General features: G+C 33.3%; 2 pseudogenes; both read left to right on the top strand.

The window, feature by feature from the left end:
• LOC149877859 (uncharacterized) overlaps positions 1-24,548 on the top strand; it is a 219,495-nt pseudogene that overhangs the window by 107,942 nt on the left and 87,005 nt on the right.
• LOC149877870 (zinc finger BED domain-containing protein 4-like) lies at positions 15,031-16,505 on the top strand (annotated as a pseudogene).

The raw sequence follows: 24,548 nt of genomic DNA on the forward strand, positions 1-24,548 counted from the left end.
TCCTGCTCAACAATGAGTGAATACACTGGGATTTATGATGATAAATATAATAATTTAAAAACTTTTTAATACTGTTTCTTTTGCTTAAAGAAAAAACTTTATACTAAATATAAAAAAAATGAGATTGAGTCCATCGTATTAGGTAAAAAGGAGAGCTTTAATATTCATGCACAACATTTAAATTTAGATCAATCCCGAAAATATTTCAATCAAGTTTTTGACACGCACATAAAGCAACCATCAGTTTACAAACCAAATAATAAAATTTTTTTACCCATTTAGTTAAAAGAGTACGCACAGTGTGTAATGTTTACTCTAATTCCAGAAAATATAGGAATAATAAACCGCATGAAACATCAATGAAATCGACATAAGAAATGTTCTTTCATGTTTACTTTTCTGATATGCTGATATGTTAATGAACTGAAAAGGACGTAGTTTCCCATTGTGGATTTATACGTGGTTACCCTAGTTGACTGATCTTACAGATCCTACAAGAATCCTATGGGTTGAGTTGCACAAGTCCCTGCAAGACTTATAAGCATCCTTTTGAAGGATCTTGTAGGATTTAAAGGAATTCTTACAGGATAAGGTAAGATCTAAAAGAATATTTTAAAAGATCTTGAAGGATCAAAATAGGATTCTCATAGGATGCTGTAGGCTATTTAATTTTAGATTCGTAATAGGTAAGTTTAAGTTGGAATTAATATTTTCTTATTGAAATAAAATTTCATTCTGTGTAAAATAAATTTTGCACATTAACAAATAAATAAATAGTATAGCAGATATTGTTTTTTTTTAGTACATGTACCAAACAAAATGTAAACGTTTTTATAGATTAAACAGGATATACCTTGTTATAACAAATGAAAATGAAATTTTTATAGCGAAATTGTTAAAAAAGCGCGTTTCTTAGTTTCTCCTTTAATTATCTGAGTGAAGTTAAGAAACGCGCTATTTTTTCATTTGTGAAAAAAAGTATATTTTACAGAATTAACATTAACAAAACAACTTTTCTGTTTTTACTTACGATCTTACGAATCCTTTAGGATATCCTAAAGGATAATATAAGAATATTGCCATCCTACAAGACTTATAAGTTTTCTGTAAGATAGTCAACTAGGGTAACTAAAATCCAGGCCTTTAGAAACCTTAAGAAAAACTGTTGGCCAATTTGTTCAGAAAAGTTGGCGGTTCTCTGTACAATATATAACATAGGATTTGTTTGAAATTAAAAAAAAAAAAATTCTGAGTCTGAATTGATTGTGCTTTTGAATTGGAGAATAACTAATCGTTCGAAATAAAAATAAAGGATTCGCTGAAATATCTTTTAAATTTACTAAAATACCAGTTCGAATTTTCTCAACTTGATAATAAATTTAAGTTTCGTGCTTTTCCATTTTCTTCAAACAGATTGCTATATTGTGTTTTGTATCCAATATTGATGGATAAAAAACACAATATAGCAATCTGTTTGAAGTTTTGTATTTAGAGTTAAAAAAATTCTCAGTTCCATAAGCTCTTTTGCTATATTTTTAAATATCAAGCATGTGTATTGCTTCTTGAAAAAAACCTTTTTTTGGTATTAAACATTAGACTCTCTCACTCTGTTGATGGAACCATAGGCGCCAATTTTTGATTTTGACCAAGGGGGCGAACTGAAATGCTAGGAGACAAAAATTTCCCCCTTCCCCTTACTTAATCTACTGACATCATTTATGGATGAACTTCAATAAGAACACAAGAGACTATGATTTACTTGAAATGCAAAAAACAAGAGAGAAAATTGATTTTATTTTTGAAATTAGTTGAAAATAAATTAAAAAGGTACTTGGTAAGGTACACATATATTTATTCAATATAAAATATGGTATTTTTTATTAACTAATGAACTAACAATTTTTATAGCAAAAGTATTGCTTCGAATGGTTGTCTTTTTTACAAATTCATTACCAATCTTTGTCATATCTAGAATATCCAGTTCTTCATGGTGACAATTGATAATGGACAAGTGATTTAATCTCTTCTGGATCATTGTATTTCTTAAATATGTCTTCATTCTTCTTAGCATAGAAAACGATCGCTTTGTAGTAAATGTTGTTTATGGAACTGTCATAATTAAGTGCACGAATTTTTTTAGCTCTGTTAGATGATTCATGCTATTTTCATGACATTTTAAAACATTTAAAACGTCCATGAAAGATGCTACTTTTAAATGTTTGGCTTCAATTATATCATGAAATATGTCCCTATGCAGTTTAAGTCGATCTATATTTAGATCATCTTTATAAAAGTCACAAATTGTTTTTGGAGAGACTTCTAAATTAATTAGAAAAGACTCTGCATTCAATAACAACAATTGGGAGTCAGAGGTAAACCTTGATGCTAGGCCGCCAAGAACAAAATCAATAACTTCTTTGTAGACTTGATTGTAACGCTCTTTTGCTGTGAAAATGTGTGGCTCTGTTAATCTAATTGGTAGCTTTCTTTTCCTTGGTTCTTTAGATTCATCTAAACCAAGAAGTTTCCTTTCCTCTTTTAAATCTTCCCACAAGACAGAATTAAATTTTTCTCTCATGTTATAAATGGCGTCTTTCAATGTATCAATAATATCATTGCATGTTTTTAAATGCAGACCTTTACTCCGGATAACTGTATTAGCTCCTTCCAAATGTTTTAGGATGCTACTAGTAATTTTTAACATAATAAGTGCATCTGGATTATCTAGTTGCTTCCTGAATCCGTTTGCTTTTGTCCCCGCCTCATTTTTTTCAGTATTAGACAGTTCTAAAAAGAAGTTCCGTAATTCCTCATAATTGTTCAGTATTGATACAAGCGATGTGCATCGCAACGTCCATCGTGTAGGACAAAATGGTCTCAAGGACTTTTGAAAATTGTCACTTTCTTGCTGAATTGTCTTGAACCAAGCAAGTCTCTTCGGTGATTCACAAATGAATGAAACTAACTCCCTACTAAGCTGAAGAATATCTCTTACCTCGGTACTATTCTTCATAAAGCCTTGGGTTACGAGATTTAGTATATGCGCTTGACAATGTACAAAAAATGCTCTAGATTCAAGGGCTCTTATTTTTGCTTGTAAGCCGTTATAAACTCCAGAAACATTACTCGCACCATCTAAGCTTTGCCCTCTTAAATCATTTATGGGTAAATCTAATGTGGTTAACATATCATAAACAACTTTGAAAAGGGTTTCACCATCAGTTTTGTTTGTTCCGTAAAAACCTAAAAAATATTCTTCAATTTGAAACGTGTCACAGTCGACCGATTGAACACACAATGAAACCTGTTCCATCACAGATATGTCTGAAGTCTCGTGAAGCATTATTGAAAAAAATTCATTTTTCTTAATTTTGGCAGTAATAACTCTGATTATTTCGGATGCTATCATTTGAAGCAATTAGTTTATTATTTCATGCGAAATCCATTTGTATTTCGTTCTCTGTAACCAAGAACTCCATTACGAAACATCTGTAGCCCTAACTCTTAAAAACTGACTAAAATTTGAAGCTTCTTCTGTATGACCTCAAATAGCTAGTCCTTGTCTTGCGAGTAAAGCAACAGTGGAAATAATTTTATCAAGAGCTTCTCTTGATTCCTTCATATATTTTTGGTGCGAGGACGAAATTTGTGAAGATATATTTATACCTTTATCTTTGTAAGATTCTTTGGTAATATTTTGTCGGTGATTTACTGATTTTTCATGCATATTAAATCTTTCAACGGCTTTTTTCCAATTATCAAATCCTTCTGTAGTAAAATTTGAATAAATGTTAGTTTTGTTTCTTTGGCATATTGAACAGAATGTTTTATATTTGTCTTTGTCATAATGAAGCCATTTGTACGTGTCAAGCCAGGAATTGAGAAATTTACGGTTTTATTTTCTAGAAGCCTGCTTGGCAGGTACATTACAAGAAGATTCAGTTGAATTAGACAGTTCTGAAGATTGTTTGGAGGAAAGTAAAGTCGTTGGTGACGCTGGTTGCTCAATAGATGCCAATAAAGCTATTGCTGAGTCTGATTGTCTATCTTGAACTGGGACAGTAGATTTATTGCTGGTTCTATTTTAGTATTTTAACATAGCCATACTAATGATCCTATTGCTGATTTTTGACCTTGTGACAAAAAAAAAAAAAAATAGCTGTAAATAATTTAACAGGGGTAATACCGATTTAGTTATAAAAAATTCTTCTGAAAAATTATATTATAGATATTTTCCAATTATCTTCCTGAATGAGCACAAAAATTGGAGACAAAGCAAAAGAGTAAAAATGAAAAGAGTAGGATTTTGAAAGCAGTGCATACTAAAATGAATGACTGGAAGTCAGGAATTCATGTAACAGATCGAAAGACATATCCCATTAGCATTTTATAACAATAAAAAAGACAAAAAACAAGTTTTTAAAACATACATCTTTAGTTAATGTAATGCGCTAAAAGGAAGTAAAGAGTTTTTCTGCCGTTCAAGCGTGGGTCAATTTTGTTTCTGTTATTTTATTTGTTGCTGTTTATTTTCAGTAAGTATTTTTCGAAAAACACTGCAATGGTCCAATGGTTTTTATATTGGTTCGCAGGGCCGGTTTAAGGAATTTTTTTTGTATATGCGAGATCAAGGTTTGGCGCCCCTTATTATAAAAAAAAGTTTAGTCATTTAAAACTCTAAAAAGTATTTTTAGGGTTAAATATTTTTTTAAGTTTTTAAATAATAAGATGAGTATATTTGTGATTGTTTCTTAAAAATTAAATGAACAATCAAATATATTTTAGTAGACTAGGTTATATAAATAAACCAATAATTTTTCACGACAGCTGTAATAGAAAATCAAAATACAATGGTATGCGTATCATTAACTTATCATAAAATGTGTTTTCGGTAAATTGCGCATACTTATTAAAACCCCCAGAATACATTACAAACATAATATCCTATTATGTGTTTACCGTACATTACTTAAAAACTGAATACATAATTGAAAGCGCCGTAAAATTAATATTTAAACAAAGAAATTAACAAAAAGATATATTAAAATATATATATATATATATAAACATGTTGTCAATAAAACTATCCAATGGAATAGTAAATATCATACTTTTTATGAACAAATAAATAAGCCTAACAGTATATATTTTAGGTAGATTAATAATACAAAGTGACATAAAATAATAAACATCGTAAAATAACTTTTATAGACAATGTAAATAGCAAATCTAACATTGTATTGAATAATAATTTTAAACAGTTGTAAAGCCTTTAATAAGCACAATGCTTTTAGAAACTTTTAGAAACAAACTTTTCTTGCCTTAACTTTAGCAAAGTCTTTTAGAAATGAATTGGTTTCAATTTCTAATGTGGCCATTCCACTAAGGCGGTCCTGAGAAAGAGTCGATCGAAGGTAATTTTTTAAAATTTTCAATTTAGAAAAACTTCTTTCTCCACTGGCCACTGATATGGGGAGGGTAAGCAAAATTCTCAGTGCTAGATACACATTGGGAAAGATGTCAATCAAGCGTTTTTTTGTAATATAAGACAGTGTTGTTTTGGGACAGCTATAGTTTGGCAACATTGGAGCTAAAATTACAATTTCACAAAACAGTTCATTCCCATTGATGTAACTCTTGCCATCAGCTGTCAAAATGGATTGCAAGTTTTCGCACTTTTCTTTAATTGCATATGTTTCACATTTGTCTATTTTTTTTCAAGTTATAGAGGAATTCGAAATATTTGCTATGATTTTCCATCAGTTCAAATCTTTCTGACAATGAATTAATTGCAGTCTCTAAAACTACAAAAAAGAAATTTATTTTGAAAGACTCTTTTGCCGACTTCACGGGTTCATCTTTGCTTTCATAGGAAAATTCCCTTTTGATCTTTCTTGGCCTAACCACTACTTCATCAGAGAAATTTGGATCAATGTCCAGTTTTTCGGCTAGTTCCTTTGCATCTGTAATAACGTTATTCAGTCCATTTTCTGATCTCAAGTTCTCCAAAAAATACTTAACACTTTCAATTAATTTCAAAGCGCTCTGCAAATCAACAGTTTTCATCTGAAGTGTTTTGCTTACTAAATTAATTTTGAACAAAACACCATACCAAGTGACCAAACAGCAGAGGAATTTAAAATCTGTAATTTTTTTGGCGATTCCCATAGCTGTACATTTTTCAAAAGCATCAATCTTAGAATCTAACGTTGATTCATAGACAGCATCATAAATCTCATCAATGTGGCATCGCAAAGGTTCGAGGGTGTCTATCCTGCTCTCCCAACGGGTTTCACTTAAAGGTTTTACAGTCAAGTTAGTTACATGGTTTGTTAATATATTCCATCTATGGTTTGATCCAGAAAAAAAGTTATAAAGTTCCTGTATATTGTTGAAAAAGTTAACAGCTAAAGTGCAGAAAAGTGCTGCTTTTACTTTTTTAAATCCAAATTAAAACTTAAAAATAAAAAAGAAAAAAAAAAACGTTAGCTACGCCAGCGCGGCGCCCCAGAAAAGCCGGCGCCCTATGCGACCGCATAATTCGCATGGCCCTTGCACCGGCCCTGTAAGTTCGGTTTTGCCTGGCACTTAATGCTATTCAAAATTAGAGACCTCCGATTCGTTACTGTTTATCGGTTTGCGGATTGTGCACCGAATAATCTATGCTAAACGGTTCAAATTACTTACGGATTGATTTGATCCGAAAATAATGTATCGGGAAAAAATTCGTTAAAATTTTTTCGGATTATTTTTTCGGATTGCAATCCGATTCGATACTTTCGGATCGGATTGCAATTCGAAAAATTTTTCTCGAATTGGAATCTGAACCGATATTATTTTTACGGATTTATACGGATTCAGAATAAAAAATTCTTTTGAAATAATATTCATTTTTATTTATTTATAATATTCAAATATACAATGAAACGAAATGATTTCCTTGTTAAGAAATAAAAAAAAGTCAAATTCACACTGAAAGTTAATCATTTTCCAAATTCATTTCCTGGCCACACAATGTCTTTAATTTTACTGAGTTGCTTAGTGTTTTCTTTCATATATTCAAACATCTCAACCTTTGAGATTGAAAGATTGGTTCTTCTAGAGCTGTATAAATTCCATTGCTGTTGAGAAAACTCTTTCAAATGTTGATGATGCAGCAGGTATTCAGAGGTTTTTTCTGGCCAGCCTTAACATTATTGGGTAAATATACTGGTTTTACTTCCAGAATTCCAGTACATTTGTATTTGCTGGAACTGGTTTTGAATTCAAATACCCCTCAATTTCTGCAGAAATGGCTTTCTTGGTGCTTGTTTCACCTCCAGGATTAATGTAACCTGCACTAAACACTTTCTTCCTCAGTTGTTCAGTGAAATCAAAGTCGTCATCATCTTCATCATCCAACATTGAAGGGCTTTGGCTAGCCAAAATTTCTTTTTTTGACAGTTCTTTCATAGCTTTCTTTACTGCAGTTTTGACTACTTCAAAATTTTCCCCCTGATCCACAAAGCACATGCCCTTGCTGTTAGGATCTAAAAAATTAGCTATAGAGAATTCAATATTCATCTACTCCCCTTCGAATCTTTTGTTTAGATCTTCATTGAAGTAGTATACAAACTCTGATGACACCTCGATTTTGGGTTGACACAGGTCGTGTCTCGCTGCCACAGTTAATTCATTCCTTTAGATATTTGAAACTCTACTGGATATTTAAGATAGCCAAACATAGTGGTGGATTGACCAGGGCTATAGATGGTTTCTACCTCTTGATTCGACAAATAGTAAGAAATTTGGCTAAACAGATGCATGATGCCGTTGTTTGCAAAAGTAACCACATCTGTATCTGCATAAGCCGTACCGTTTGCTTTAGTCAGTCTTCCTTCAACTAAAAGGTAGGACTCAGATGGAAGAGTGAACAAGTCGTGCTGTTCAATATTAATTCTTATCTCTCCAGTGTTGTTTAAATTGGTGCTCACGGGCTCATACTCGTGAAACTCGAATCTCTTGATTCCTTCATCAATCATGACTTCTTCTGTAAAATTTAAAATCTCGGAGTTTGCCATTTTTTTATATAAAAGAAAAAAAAATTTTAGAAGGCCACTTAAAATCGTCTGATTTTAAGTCCTCCGAAGTTCCGAAATTCCGAAGTTCCGAAGTTCCAAAGTTCCGAAGTTCCGAACGCGCGCCTTTAAATTATTTTCATGCCATTTCCCATTTTAACCAGGTCTTGGATTCGAACGGCGTTTTTACGACTCAAAGAACCACCCATCATGGAATATTCGTCCGCAAATCCTGTTCAACTTGGAACATGAGCTGGAACAGAGGCTAGCTCTGAAATAATGTCTTTGCTTTTTTGAGTAAGATCTTTGCTCTTTTGAGTTTTCGGATTTGACGTTCCAGTCTTGACGCACACCTTTTCAAGAGCTTTCTTTCCCTTGTCAATAGCTACATCTTTAGCAGTTGTAATCGCAGAAGAAGCTAGCTCTTTTCCTGCAGACTTGGCAGACATAATCGCTTCTCGCCTCAATTCGCTTTTAGCCATTTTCTGAGCCAAAGTCGACGCTGCTCTCAATGCGCTCGACGCGGCCGCTCGTCTCATGAAATTTTTAAACGTGTCAAATATACCACTTCCACCAACCACGTGTTTTCTCACATATCTCTTTCTGTAAACTTTCATTTTTTTTATAAGCAAAAAAAATTATTTTGCAATGCATCTCTGAATCGACTTGTACTGATCTTCGCTAATGACCTTTTGTCTCAGCAGCTCTGCGCATATGCTCACAGCCTCGTTTCTTGAAGCCGTGTTTCCAGCATGACTAGAAGCGATACTCAATTGAAGCTTTTCCACCAACGCATTCGGATCGCTTGGAAGAACAATAATCCATAATCTTTTCGAGAATTGAGATCGTTTTCAATAGCAATAATAATACTATTATACTTTTCAGTCTATGCAGCTTTGGGTTTGTTCATTCTTGCATCTGGCTTTACGGCTCCGCTATCTATCAATATTTTCGAGTAATTAGCCACATCCTCATCTGTCACGTTGAAATTCTTTGAAATGTTTGGACTAGTCATCAGCTCCCAAAGACCTCTTGTTCCTTCATACTTTTTACCTCCGACAATCATATCATCTTCCTCAAACAACATTCCCATTTTTCCAATCGTATATTGGCCATCGTTTCTACTCAATTCAAACTTGTTCTTAAAATTTCTTTTCCCTCTGTTGACTTTATTCTGAAGACTCAAATACGTTGCAAAAATATTGCCTAAAGGAATTGTTTCATCTATAGCAGTAGACTCCATCACTGGTTCAGGCACAGACTTGATGCTATTTATCATCTTTTTGTTGCTCTCGATGATCGGTTTAAACAGTTTGCTCACATCCGTCTGAAATTGAGAATCCATCATGTTTTTATTCACACTGTCTTGATAAATTTTATTTCTTCTCGACATCACCTCTTTCACAATCTCATCCCGTTTATTCGGGTCTTGTATTTTATAAAAGGTCATTTTTTAAAATACGCAGAAAAAAAATATCTGTTGAAAACAATTGTTTATTGTTCCTTTTTAAATAGGTTGTTAAACGCTTGAATGGCGTCTTCTCTTCCTTTTTGGATCAGCGACTCTTGAGCCAATTCGTCTATTCCGCTTTTAGTTTTTGTTTGTATTTCCTCCGTCAAGGATTTAAACTTTTGAAGCTCGCCAATAATCAATTGAAACTCTGAATTGCTAATTTTACCATCCATCAACGCGTTGGAAATGTGCTCGCTGATGGTGTTTAATTTCGACTCTGCTAACACTTTTATCTTTACATGCTTTTCCGCTTTTAATGCCATCTTTTTGTTCACTTGATCTCCAACAATGGATGAAAAACCCATTCCAATAGCCACGCCTTCACACGCAATCGCTGCTGGACTGGCAATAATGGTTGACAAAAGACCAATTCCAGTCGCACCCAGAGCAATGCACAGCGCCTGCATTGAATTGTCCACATTCGAAATAATTCTAAAAACACGATGATACTTTTTACTAAGATGAACTCTCTTTTTCCTTTCGTTATCCATCTCTTTTTGGATTTCGCTTATTTTCTGAAGTCGGTAAGCGTGACTTTCGAAGAAGAGTCGGATATATTTCTTTATAACTTTTGTAATCCATTTTTAAGACAAAAACAAAATAATTTTTAAAGAAAATTTACTAAACACAAACTTTCGCCTTTTTTAATAATCACATCCTTATTGCTTTTGTTGGAAATATCCATAAAGATCTCATCTACAGGCTCTGAAACGATCATACTGTGATTAAAATAATTCAACTTTACATTAAGACCATGTCTCAAACTCACCAACGCTATCCCCATCTCAATACCAAACATGAACAGAATCGTTTGCTTAGTCAGTCGAATCAAATGTATATTTCTCTGAGCAAATATCTCATATCTCTCACCTACTTTTAACGGAGGGTGCTTTAAATACTTGTCAAAAACAATGACGCATTGAACTCTTCGAACACACTGCATCTTTTTTTTGTTTTAAAAATTTTTTTTTTCGTGGATTTTTTTTCATAATGTGATAACGCGTAATGAAAAATTTTAATTTTTGTAAAAGTGTTTAAATTTTCTTGCACGAAATTTTTCTTGTTCTCTTTTTCTTTCTTCGTCTTCTTTTTGTTTTATGAGAATGAATTTGTAAATTTCTATCTCTCGCCATTTGACTCTATTTTTTAAAATTTGAATGGGATCCAGTATTTTAAAACTTCGAAGTTTTCCATCTTCATTTCGTAATATTCTCATTTTTAATGTGTCAAGAATTTACTTAAGTCAGGCGTAATAATACGCTTGTCCGAGAAGAAGGTAAAAGCTTCCGGATTGACCGACTTGCACGTCGCCAGAGTTGAGCGTAACGACGAGTCTTCTGCCAGCTGCGACGCTTGGCATGGAATCTGCCTCTGCAAAATTTCTATAAAAGGAAATAGTGGTGGTGGAGCCGATGGAGGCGGTGGATTGTTACAACAGCCCTGACGATTTGTTGTTAAACGAGGTTAAGTTTATCCCATTCCACGAAGAAAGTAAAAATCTTCCAGTCCAGACGAGGAAAAGATGCATTTGCTGTCGCTGTCATACCCAGGGAAAGTGTTGTAATTGTTTGCATTGTAAGGTGTCCAGGGGCTGAGGACAGTGCCGTTGCCTGGAGGTAAATTTCCATCGTACATTCTGACTCTAGACTCCCACCAGTTTCCAGAAGATCCGATGACATGCATCCTGATGTATTTCAGAAAAACGCCATTTCCTTTTCCATTGGTGTTTAGCAAAACATATTCGTTTCCGTAAGTGATGTTAAAATATCTGAACGTCCTCGAGTACAATTTAACAGAGGAGACAAGAGGAGGGATGGAGGTGAATGTGGAAATGAACGGTTGAATCCAGTAAGTGATGGCTGCAGTATTATTATTAACCAATTGGATGGTTAAGCTTGATGTAAACGGTAAGTCGACGGTAAAATATCCTCCCAAGGAAGTGGTGCTTAAAACGTTGCATCCTTGCAAAGAGCTGGCGTAATACGGTCCGCCGAGAGGGGAAAAGAGCAAGTCGCAAGCAAGGGCAGTGTTGTCCACTCCTATTCCTTCCGTAGTTGTTGAATAATTCCCCACTCTAATTTCTCCGTCTGCCAATATTCGAATAAAGACTTGTCCAGGGGCGTTTGTTCCGGTTCCATTCACAGCCAGCCATAACCTTCTTAGAATTCCAGGACCGTCTATGTAGCTAAAGACTGGTGCGGTGGTTGATCCTGCCTCAGTTTGCAACTTTAACCCCAAGGATGAAAAGCTTGAATTGGGAACAAGTCCTAAAAAGTTGGATTTTTGTGATAAAACGTCCGCGTAACTTTTTGTCGCAGCATCTTGCGCGTTTTAAGGGTCTAGCACATTGATCAATTTATTGGAATTTAAATCCAAGTCTGTCGTTCCCACAGTAGTTCCTCCTGAATGCCTGTCAACATAATTTTTTGTGGCTGAATCTGAGGCTGAAGTGGGCTCGGCTAAATTGGTCAATTTGTGTGACGTCATATTAATGTCTGAGTAATTGATGATCGAATAAGCCACTCGAGTGTCCACGTACCCTTTTGTGGCAGCGTCTTGAGAAGTGGTTGGATCAGAGACGTTGAGCAATTTGTGAGAATTTAAATCAAAATCTCCCGTGATGGTGCTCGATCCGTCCGTTTTAATGCGCAAGCTCGAGCTGATGTCGAGGTAATTTTTTGTGGCGGCGTCATGAAGATTTGTTGATTCATTCAAATTGATCGCTTTGTGAAAATTTAAATCCAAGTCAAGTCTGCTGTGCCCACTGAAGTTCCACCTGACGAATGTGTGTCCACATAATTGTTTGTGGCGGTGTCGTGCGAAGTGGTCGGTTCTGCCAAATTAATGATTTTGTGAGAATTAAAATCAATGTATGAAGTGATGGTGCTGTTTCAATCTGTTTTGACATACAGCTCACTTGATGTCACCAAATAAGGGTTGTATAAATACTTCCCCAATTCTGTCCTACCAAATTTGTCAATCATTTTATTTACTGCAGATTTTTTTTTTTTTACCAAAGGGTGTACATGATGCTTTGAAAGTCAAACCCTTCATCCATCTTATTCAAGACGTAAAGACACAAGTGACCGCAATAAGAAGTACCGCCAAATTGAACTCTTTCGCTGTTGTAAAGAACGGGACTTTTCAAATAGTCAACCAATTCGACAAGAGGGGGTTGGGCATAAGAATCAAAATTATATTTTTTATCGCCGTCTTTGAACCAACACACCCAATGAAAACCATTCGTTCTCAAATCTACCGTACTCACAATCCCGCATTCTTTTCTTCTTGGCTTTTTCGGCAACTCGTCTCTGACAAAAACACCTCGAAAGTTTTTAATTTTTAACTGTTTAGCAGCCTTTATCAATTGAAAGTCGGTCAAAGCCTCATTAGGTAAAATAATTCCTTCTACGTTGATCATTTTTAAATTTGTTTAAAAATTTAAAAATCACTTTCGATACTTCGGATCACAAGTACTCCCCAAAATCTAAATCAGTCATGACGCTTGTGATAGGGCAAGTCTTTACAACTAATACTTCTGAAACACTCACTTGAATAGACTCTACCTTTGAACCAATAAACACTCCCTCCATTTTTAATAGAGCATGAAGGTTAACCGTTAAACGGTTAATAGGTTAACCTTAAACTTTAAAATTAACCTTAAAATTTTAAAGGTTAACCTTAACCCTTAAAATTAACCTTAAAATTTTAAAGGTTAACTTTAACACTTAAAATTAACCTTAAGTTTTTAAAGGTTAACCTTAACCCTTAAAAATAACCTTATAATTTTAAAGGTTAACCTTAACCCTTAAAATTAATCTTAAAGTTTTAGAGGTTAACCTTAACCTTTAAAATTAACCTTAGAAAATTAACCGAAGTATTCGGTTAACCATACAAAATAACTTTTTGTACGGTTAACCGAATATGAATTTTTTTTAAAGTGCACAAACTAGAAACAGTGTTGCAGTTTAAAGACGACAAAGTCTCATGCAGAGGTGGTGTTTACCCCCCCCCCCCCTATTTTTTTAAATTTGGCATTTATCTAGAAGAGAGAAGTTAAATGAATTTAATTTAATTTAATTATCTGTAAGAGAGAGTTTTTCTCTTTTCACTTTTACAATCAGTACTTGTTTACTAATTGTGTTGAAAAGTTCTACATATATATATATTCAACTTCAACAAACTTCAAATTCAAATTGATCAAGTAAGAAATTTATTTATTTATTTAATTTTTTATTTATAATCACATTATGTTTGAGGGTATATTTAAGTGCGTCACCTTAAAACAGTAATTTCTAAAACATCTTTTTCAACTAAGCACTGAATTTTTTTCCAAATGATCGCTATGTTTTTTATCAATAAATTAAAATATTATTTGCGAGTACGAAAATCTTTCTTTTTGGCATTTTGGAAATTTTGTATTTTCATTTTTTTATGTGACCCTAGCAAAAAATTACTAATTAAGAATCATCAAATAAATATAGAAGAGAAACATTTCGATAACAATTTTTCATTAACTAATAAATATGTTTTTTTAAAACAGCAACCAAAGAACCGAAATGATTGATTTAGAAAATATACCATATATTTCAGAGATCCAAAAGTATTTTGGTTACTTATAATATTCTTGATTATTTGCAATAGCTATTTATTAACATGTAACAGTTTTATGAATTTTTAAAAATATAGCGCTGAAATATTTTTATACAGAATATAAAATTTTTAAACTGTGTCAACAGTTTCACGAAACTACAAATAGGGAATTTACAACCTAGTCCGCCCCCCCCCCCCACTCCTCCCCCCTCCCGTCAAACAGATAATCTTTTTTACTTGCAAATATTATTTAATTGCTTTCAAGTTATTAATTTCTTTTATTACTTTCAGTTTCATCATCATCAATCATCATGCCAAAAAAATCAATGATTTGGGACTTTTTTACAAAAACTGATGATTCTCATGCTAAGTGTAATGAGTGTGGCGCGATCCTTGTTTCAAAGAATGGCTCAACATCAGGTATAGGGAATCATCTTAAGAGACATCCTCAAAGTTTAATTGAATTCGAGCAAAGAACTGATTCTCAAGCAGTGTTAAATTCCAATGGAGCAAAGAGACACAATGATAGTGAAAGTGATAATGATGAAGACTTCATTCATTGTCGTAAACGTGCTCGTTTAGTAATGACTCCTGGATCATCAATATTACCTCATCGATCAACAAATACTCAGAAAACTCCAAAAACACCAAGAACAGCTCGTGTTGTAAGTCAATGGCCCAAAGACCATACTGAAAATGTGCAAATAGTTACAGAAATAACTAAGTGGATCATAAGGGAACAGTTGTCATTTAAGATGACAACTGTTCCCTTATGATTATTACAACAAAGGGAAAATATAACCCTATCTCATCAACTTCCTTGTCCCGTTTAAGAATTCCAAAATTATATCAATTTGTTCAGGACCACATCTCAAAAATTGTGAATGATGAAAGGCCCTATCTTGATGGTGCTGCTTTTACAACAGACATCTGGACTACTCAGTATAATAATCTTTCATTCCAATCTTTAACTCTTCATTTTATCAATAACCGGTTTGAGCTTAAACGTCTTCTTGTCAAACTTGATTATTTCGGAGAAAAACACACGGGTGAAATAATCTTGGAAAAACTTGACTCATTGATCAAAGGATTGAAATTGGAACAGAAAACCCACACATGGGCAACAACAGATGGAGGTACTAATGTTTTGAAAGCTATGCGCCTCAGCAAAGCTAGCCAATTACCATCGATAAATGACAACTTGTGGTGTGCTGATCATCAGATTCATTTGATTGTCACTGATGCTTTAAAAGCTGTTCCTGCCTGGAAAGAACTTTCTTCTAAACTATCTAAATTGGTTGGCCACTTCAATCATTCTCCCAAAAATGCCAGATCTTGAGGAAAATAGCTCTTGATTTTAAGCAGTCACGAACTAAACTGGTACAGAATGTTTCAACAAGATGGAATTCAGATCTGAAGATGTTGCAGTCAATTATTGATTTTGAAGGTTGCATTGCTATAATGGCTGAAACATCTACAGTCATTGAAGGTTTCTTGCCAAGCCTGGATGAAATTCTTATCATGAAGGGTGTTTTGAACTGTCTTGAACCTCTTGAAAAAATGTCTAGAGCTCTTAGTTCTGACAAAGAACCAACTATGAACTTGGTGTTTATGCAACTAGTCAATGTTAGGAGAAAGTTAGTATTCTTTGGTAACCACAGTACTCTTACTTGTGTCAGTGAGATTTCAGAGAAGCTTGTTGAAGGATTAGATGCCCGATTTCCAAATTCTGGTATTGAAACACCATAATATGTAATGTGTCATTTTCTTCATCCTCGTTATAAGGGCTCTGTTATCAATTTTGCAGATCCTGAGAAGTATGAATTGATTAAGGTAACTGCTGTCCAAGCCATAATTGATATGAAAAAGCGAGATGGTTCAGAAAGTCCTACTAGTAATGAAATCTCTTCACCAACACTACTGGAGTCTGAAGAAGATGAACAGGAAGATGTTTGGGAACAGGCAAATAAAAAACTTTATGGGAAACAGCAAAAAAGACAAAATTCTGAAGATGACTCTTTTAAGGAGGCACAAAATGAAGTAACGTTAAATGTTGAAGAAGGCTGTGTACACAAAGATTCAAATATCCTTCAATATTGGAATAACCAGCAAAATAAATTTCCATATCTAACCAGATTAGCCAGGAAGATGTTGTGCATCCCAGCATCATCTTCTACATCAGAAAGAGTGTTTTCAACAGCTGGAAATATATTGACAGAACGAAGAACTTGCCTTAGCATTGACAACATTGAAATGCTTGTTTTCATGAAAGAGAACATGAAAGAAATGAAAAATATCACATGGCCTGGATTTGAAGAGAATGAGAATGAATAAGATAAGATATCCAATAAAATAAAACATGTTATAAAAACAAAAAAAAAAAAAAAAAAAAAACCTCCATCACAAAGGATAGCCTTGACGAATAGCTTTACAAAAGCTTGGCGATGGGGCTTATACCTAGCAGTTAGAGCACTATCCATAAGATTATGCTCTAATTACTATGTAACCAATATCCTTTACACTTTTACATGTTATGAACTTTTAATTGTAATTAATAACCTTTTACATTTATATAAAGAGCATAAAAATTTTAAACCTAAAATTCTTAGGAACTAAGAAGATATTTTGAGAAAAGGGCATTAATCCGTGACAATATAAACAAATTTAAGGGTTAAGGTTAACTGTTAAAATTAATCTTAAACTTTTAAGGTTAAGGTTAACCTTTAAAATTAACCTTAAAATTAAAGGTTAAGGTTAACTGTAAAAATAACCTTAAAATTTTAAAGGTTAAGGTTAACTGTAAAAATTAACCTTAAAATTTAAAAGGTTAACCTTAACCTTTAACATGATTAACCTAAAAATTAACCGTTTAACAGTTAACTGTCATGCTCTAATTTTTAAAGAAGCAATCACCTCGCAATTTTGATGAACATATTCTAAAGGATTGTTATTCACTTCCATTTTACCTTCCTTCTTTGAATAAAACACTGAACTTATTTCTATCTGAACTTATTTTTTCTTCGTAAACAATTTACCAAAAAGGATAGGAGAACTGCCAGGCTTTGATTTTAAAACAGACAAGTCTTCTGTTACTATCTTCTTCGATCTTCCACCTTTTTTCAACAAAGGACTCAACTCTTTAACCTGCTCGCGAAGGTATTTTGATATTTTTTCAATCACCTCCTCAAATTTACTCCCCTCCTCGCTCAGAAGAGACATCGAATAACCTTTCAGCTCTTTAGTCTCCAAATTCAAACTCTTAAACACTCCAAGAGAATGCAAAACAGGAGTGCGCAATACAACAGGAGTGCGCAATACAACCTTTGCCTGAAGGATACTCATAATACAACGGAACCTTTTGAAACTGAATTGGATTTGTTGCTGAATAATTCTCCCCAACTGATAATTTACTTTTATCAAAATTCTCAACAGTTATATAATTCATCTTTTTATAAAGAAAAGAAAATTACTTAACTCATTTTTTAATCCGTGGATATTTTATTCTGTTTTTTGACTTTATTTATTTTTCTGCTAGCATACTCGAATATATCCTCTTTCACAATTCCGCTTTTTTCAAAATGAATCCTTCCACACGTTATTTTCAATTCAAATTCATCCTTTCGACAAATAATGGTAAAATCCAAATCATTTTCAAAACTGTAAACCTTGTAATGATATCTCTCTTCATAAGGCGTATAAGAGTATCCCTCTTCGTAATCTTCCGTCTTAAGGTACTCATTTATGAAAGGCTCAAACAAAACCATCATTTTGCTCATTTTTAATGGGGAGAAAATTATTTACTCGAAACGTATCAATTTTTTATTATCCAACCACGAGTTAAACGAGTCTGGATATCCCAACCATTTAACCAGTGATTTGCTCTTTGTTTTGCGAATGATTTTTTCAATTCTAAATATGTCTTGATGGGTCTTTTGCATTTCCTGCTCGTAAAAAGTAGCTTGAATTTCTTCACCATTAGCATCAGTGATTTTATACGTAGGAGGATCTGTATACTGAACTTTTGACACGGTAAAAACCTCTTCAGTCCATCTCGGCGTATACCCCTTTTCAAAATTAGACTTCTTTTTAGTAATCCTTACTTTGTCACCTATGGAAAATTTTGGATCTTTTCTTTCAGTTTGCGCCTTTCCATACAGATTCATCCAAACCTTGCTCTTTTCTTCGCTGGCTTCAACTGGTGTCATTTTTATAGAAGAGTGCTTTGTATTGTTGTAATTTTTCACCATTTCATCTAAAACGTCAATGTATTTATTGGTGTTGTTGGCTGAAAAGTATTTAAACATTTTTTCTTTCATTGTTCTGTTCCACCTCTCAACGACACAACTTTTTTCCTCGTTTTCAGTAGAATAAAATTGCACACCCAGTATTTTCACATGCCTGTTGTAAAATTCTTTTCCCTTGTCTACCCACAATTTGGAACATTTTCTTTCACTAAATATTTTTTTAAACGCTTCAGCTACATCAAGACCCGTTTTGCTTTTTAATGGAACAATCCATCCATACTTTGAAAACACATCAATCACCATGAGCAAATATTTTACTCCGTTGTTGAATTTTGAAAACGATTGCATGTCGACCAAATCTGCAGCCCATATTTCATCGAGGTCATTCACAATTAACCTTCTTCTTTTAAAATGACGAATTACCGGTTTATGAAGCTCCTCTGCAAGCTGATCTGTACATTTTTTTTTTTTACCAACACCCAATTCGAATTTAGCTTTTGCTTTAATCACAGGAGTAATCAATTTTCTTTCGTTGATTTCTCTTTGAGTGGGTTTGGGTATAGAATCCATCTCCTCAAGCATCATCTGATCTGCTAAATTTCTGTTCTGTCTGTCATTAAAATATTTATAAGCCAAATCATGGTGATACGCTGCATTGTCCACCCTATCAACCGGCTTGCTCCACTCCTGATACATGTCCGTAGAAGTCAATCTCTTATCCAAATTCATACCAGGACCTGCAAAGTTCATCCCGGGAATATGCATTTCTCCTGGAAACTTAGCCCATGGAAGCTTCACTTTGCTCGACAGTTTATTAATCGATTCCACCAAGTCACCTCCTTTTGTTGCAGAAACAAACTTGCATTTGGTTGTTCCGCAAGAGTCGCAAGTCCCTTTTAACATATTTCGATTATTTTTTATCATCTCGTTTCTCATTTGAATGGTTTCAGTTTCTCTTTTACACTTGACGCAATACATTTTAAATACATAAAAAAAATTTTTATATATAAAAAAATGGAAGTGATTGATTTATCATGGAACATTGGTAAAACTAAAAGAAACAACAACAAGCTTTTCCCGAGAAGCATTCGAGGTATCATCGTTGGAAAGTCTGGATGTGGAAAAACAACGTTGCTTCTCAATTTATTGCATAGACCGGGATGACTCAATTACAACCGATTGCAAGTGTTTGGAAAATGTCTTTTTCAACCTGAATACAAAATGCTCAACAGCTCCTTCGAAAAAAAATTACCTAAAGAAATTATCCTCGAACTTTTCAACATTCAAAACAAAATTGAAGAATTTAACTCCAGTTCTGAATGCGTCATTGAAAAAATTTCTAAAAGTTGGGAAGGAAAAACAGACATTGAATGTCAATTCTTTGAAACTGAAGAAGACGTTTCTGAACCTGAATCCTTAGACTCTACCAAAAACAATTTAATGATCTTTGATGACTTGCAACTCACCAAGCAAAACAAATGCGAAAAATATTACATCCGAGGAAGACACTCTAACGTTGACTGCTTTTATCTCGCTCAAAACTATTTCATGCTCCCTAGACAAACCATCAGAGAAAATGCTAACTTTATATGTCTCTTTCCTCAAGACCAAAAAAAATGTGGATCACCTCTACAGAGACCATGCTGCTGTTGACATGAATAAAGAAGAATTTAAAATGTTCTGCATGTACTGCTGGTCTCAACCTCATGGGTTTACTGTCATTGATTTGTCTTCTAAAAAGAACCAGGGAAAATACCGAAGCGGGTTTAGCGATTTTTATTTTCCAAACGTATAAAAAACATGTACGGATTTTATTTCATTGTTAAATCTAAAAAAGAAGCGTCTACGGTAGACAGCAGCGTCATCAGAACCTACTTTGACCAATGATATATTAAAAATAACTAGATGTCTAACTTCCGCGTATTTTTTGAAGCAAAAATCGGCCATTATGGGGGGCAAATTTAACAAATCATAAGCTTCGTATTTGTTTTGTTTTGATAAATAGCGTAAAGATTTTGCCCCCCATAATGGCCGATTTTTGCTTCACTTTTTCTTATGCCGATTTACGGCAGTTAGACATCTAGTTATTCTTAATATATCATTGACTTTGACGTTCCTATCGAACTTGGAACCGAAAAAAAGTATGAAATGGCCTTAGTCGGGCTTGAGACGTATCGCAGCTTTCCTAACATCACCTTAAAAAATAACGTCTTCAGATATAGTCCTAACCTAGGATCGACCAGTTATACCATCTACATTGAAGAAGGCGCTTACGAAATTAGCGAAATCAACGATTACTTGCAAAAAGAAATGAAAAAGCAAACTGGAACTTTATACAGAGCAGATGGAGTCATTCTTGGAACAAGTGATACTACTTCAAGGTCCACTCTTACTTTTGGAAAACCTGGAACAAACACTCAATATTGGGTCAACTTTAACGTAAACAACAGCTTAACCTCACTTCTCGGTTTTGATAAGAAAGAATACACTTACGTTGAGAAAAAAGAAGATCCTGTTGACCCTAATAAAGTCACCAGCGTTATCGACTACTACGAATCTAAAAGCATTGTAAGAATTGAAGAACTTGCCGTCATTAGAGTTACCAACGATATTATCGGTTCATCCTATTTAGATGGAAAATCGACCAATGATATTTATTCCTTCTACCCTGATGCTCCTCCTGGATACAAAATTAGTGAAAAACCTTTTCATCTCATCTATCTACCCATTGTTGTTAGCAAAATTTCAAGAATGGAAACGCAGCTTATTGATCAACATGGAGATTTAATCGACTTTAAAGGAGAAGATATCATTATTCTATTTCATGTTAGAGAAAGAATTTCTTCTGTGCTGCAAGATTTATATACAAACAGTGATGCTAGCATCAAACAGTGATGCTAGCATTTATGATAAAACTGACGCTAGCATTAAACTCACTCATCAAGACTTGAATGGTGAACATGTTCTCGCTGTTACAACGTCTCAACTTAACAAAATTAAAAAAGCATATGCTGATGGTAAAGGGATCACACTTTAACTTAGCAAAAGACAAATTGCTTACAATTCTAAAGTAGAAGGAGGATTCATTGGAGCTCTTTTACCTTTATTAGGAATGATTGGAAGCACTCTCGCCATACGAGTCGTTCCTACTCTTGCTACTGGACTTCTTGCCGGTGTTGGATCTTCTGAAGGATCTGCCATGGTTGATAAATTAGCTGGACGTGGTATAGTTTACATGAGCAAAAATGGAAAAGGAGTAAAACTCGCTGCTGCAGGTTCTGGTTTATATTTAAGACCTTGGACTAAAAACAAACCCATTTACGGAGATGGGCTCTTTATTAAAAAAAAAAAAGGATATGAACCTATTGGATCTGGTTTGCTGCTTGGGCCTAACTCACCCTTCTCAAGTATTCCATTCTTAGGAGCAATTTTATAAACTTCTTTTAAAACGTTTTCTAATGTTTTTAAAGAAAATAGACTTTTATTACTCCAATTTTACCAGTAGACATAAACATCAAAGGATTATACTTCTCCACAAAAACGTCCAATACGTCAGAAAATAAAACAATCTTTGATAATCGATACAATTGTTCCAACTTATACACGCGATGAACTTTCATCTCATCTGACAAATCCTCTACTCCAAATTTAAAACTCTTTGAAAAAATATCTTGAGTATTCATTGAAAAAATAAATAACCTTTTATCTCTTGTTACGCTAAGTTCAGAATAAGGTTTAATCATTCTATATATGTCGCTAAATCTCGAAATTGAAATTCTTCTTTTCGACTCTGCATCATACGAAAAATAATCAAGAAAAAACACATTTTGAACATTTTCCGTCGTCACCTTAATGCTATACTCAAAGTTATCAAAAGACTTTACATCAATCTTCAAACTTCTAGGACTGAAAATTGATAAAGTTACTGAGCTCTTATATAACTCTCAACACCAATGTATAAAGGCTCATCAAAATTAAACATGTACTCATCAAACTGATCTGCTAAAAGATCTACTTCAAACATTAAATTAATAATCGTTTTTGCTTTTAAATGAATCCCTTCTTTACTAATGTTTAGGCTTACCATTTTCATATTATAAAACAAAAGATCAAACATTGCTTTCAGATCACCTGCATACTTTGTTCTAGCAATAAACATTTTTTTCTTTTCTTTAAAAGTTATTTTATTAAAGTCAAAAAAACTTGGATGGACTTTTACTCCCACTTTTTAATTGTTTAATTATTGAAAAAGGTATGATTTACTTAGAAAGTTTCTTCTTTAAGTAAATTAATACAAAAACGCATATTCATGAGCCAGAATCGGCAACTATGTAAAAATTGACGCCATCTTTAAAATTTTCCAAGATTTAAAAACCTAGAACCCATAACTATGGAAAAATTGGTAATTAGCCAGAATCAACATTTTCCTATTACTGAGAAGTAACTTTTTAAGCGGATTTCTCTCGTTTTGTAACAATGGTACTTGTTTGTTTACAAAATTCACTTTGTGTTTTTTCAATTTGAACCACACTGAAGCATTTTGATTTAAATCCATATAGAGTTAAATTGTTCTATGACCAACGTTTCCTTCAATATTTTCATATAATTATATTTATGCAGTATTTTAAAGGTTGTGCATAATTTTGTGCAAAAAGGGATTTTAAGAAAAAGTGTGAATTTAAAATCAGTCATTTGAAAATATATTACATATTATTAGTCATTTTTGTGTAATATATCAGGAACTAGCTTTTTTCAATGAACGGATTCCGTAATTAAACTGAGCCACAGATAAATTAATAACAATCAATTAACAACGATCTTACAAAAATCTAAAGAAAAAGGCTTTCTTTATATAGGATGTCAACATCATGTGTCGGATTTAGTTTTAAGGCCTTCAATAGACCAAGTTTTTGGTGGAAAGAGAATATCTCCAATTGTATAACGTAATTTTGTGCAAGAAGTCAGTAAAAATTCTGCAGATTTAAGAAATAATAATAAAAATAAAATAAAAGTTAACATCCTAAAGTGACGTGAAGGTTATATGCCGATTGGGAAATGCCAACCAACATTATCAAAAAAAAAAATGCTATACTTCCGTTTATTACGTTTAAAACATTACTAACATAAATAATGCAAGGTGGAACTCTAGAGCAATATATCTCTTACTTGCTTTTGCGGTACTTGTAAACTGCTTGAATAAATTTGTGAATTGATTTGTAGAGCTTTGGTGTGATGATAAAATCAATTGGAAGTTTTTTTTATCACACAAGTGATTGTATTGTAGTTCGCTTTGAATTATCATTTTGTCTTATATATATATTTTTTAAATATATTTTCTGTTCAGCTAAACGTCCAACATTTCGATCTTATGAAGTTGTAATTGTCTTTCTTCCTCTTGTTTCACGTTTCGGTTCAAAATTCAATTCATTGGTAACCGTGGTAGGACACTATCTTGAATTTCTTTATAAATTTTGCCTTTTAACGGATCTGATCAATAAACGTTTCTGACCAATAAAAGTTTTTCCTCGCTGCAATCCTTTCCACGGCCCTTTCCACGGCCCATTTAAAAAGTAAATTTGCGTTTTTCAGAAGAAAAAAAAGTAATGTCAAAACACATTACTGTAATATTTTATTGCCATAAGCGATGAATATGGAGATGATACAACAATTCTTATGGAGATGAAAAGAACGGTAAAGAAAATAAAGTTTCGGTTTATGGAAATTAAATTTGTGAATTCATCGAAAGTTGTTGCTACAAACCTTTTTTTGAATAATATTTTACCACTTTCTTTCTTTATAAATTACAGTTTAAAACTGAAAAGTCTGTTTTCAGTCATTTTTCTTCAACATTGCTGTAAATATTCAAGTAGCTTATAAACTCTCGGAAGAACCCGCAAACAACCCTTAAACAAGGAAAAGAATAAAAAAATAGTTCTCGCAATCGTAATACTTAATCCTTGATATTAAGATTCTAAAACCAGATTTAATAACTACAAACTTTTTTTCATTCTTCAAAGCCGGAATAATTGCATTTAAAAAAAGTCGTTTATTATCTCCATCCTTTTCAAGACAATTTTCTATTGCAAAGAGACCATCATATCAAAAACGTTAACAATTCTGCTCCAATAAAGAAGATCACTT

This window comes from Hydra viridissima, unplaced genomic scaffold, assembly GCF_058129835.1.
Source record: "Hydra viridissima isolate aposymbiotic clone 2 unplaced genomic scaffold, HvirCarnegie_v1 scaffold_16, whole genome shotgun sequence".
Taxonomy (NCBI): Eukaryota; Metazoa; Cnidaria; class Hydrozoa; order Anthoathecata; family Hydridae; genus Hydra; species Hydra viridissima.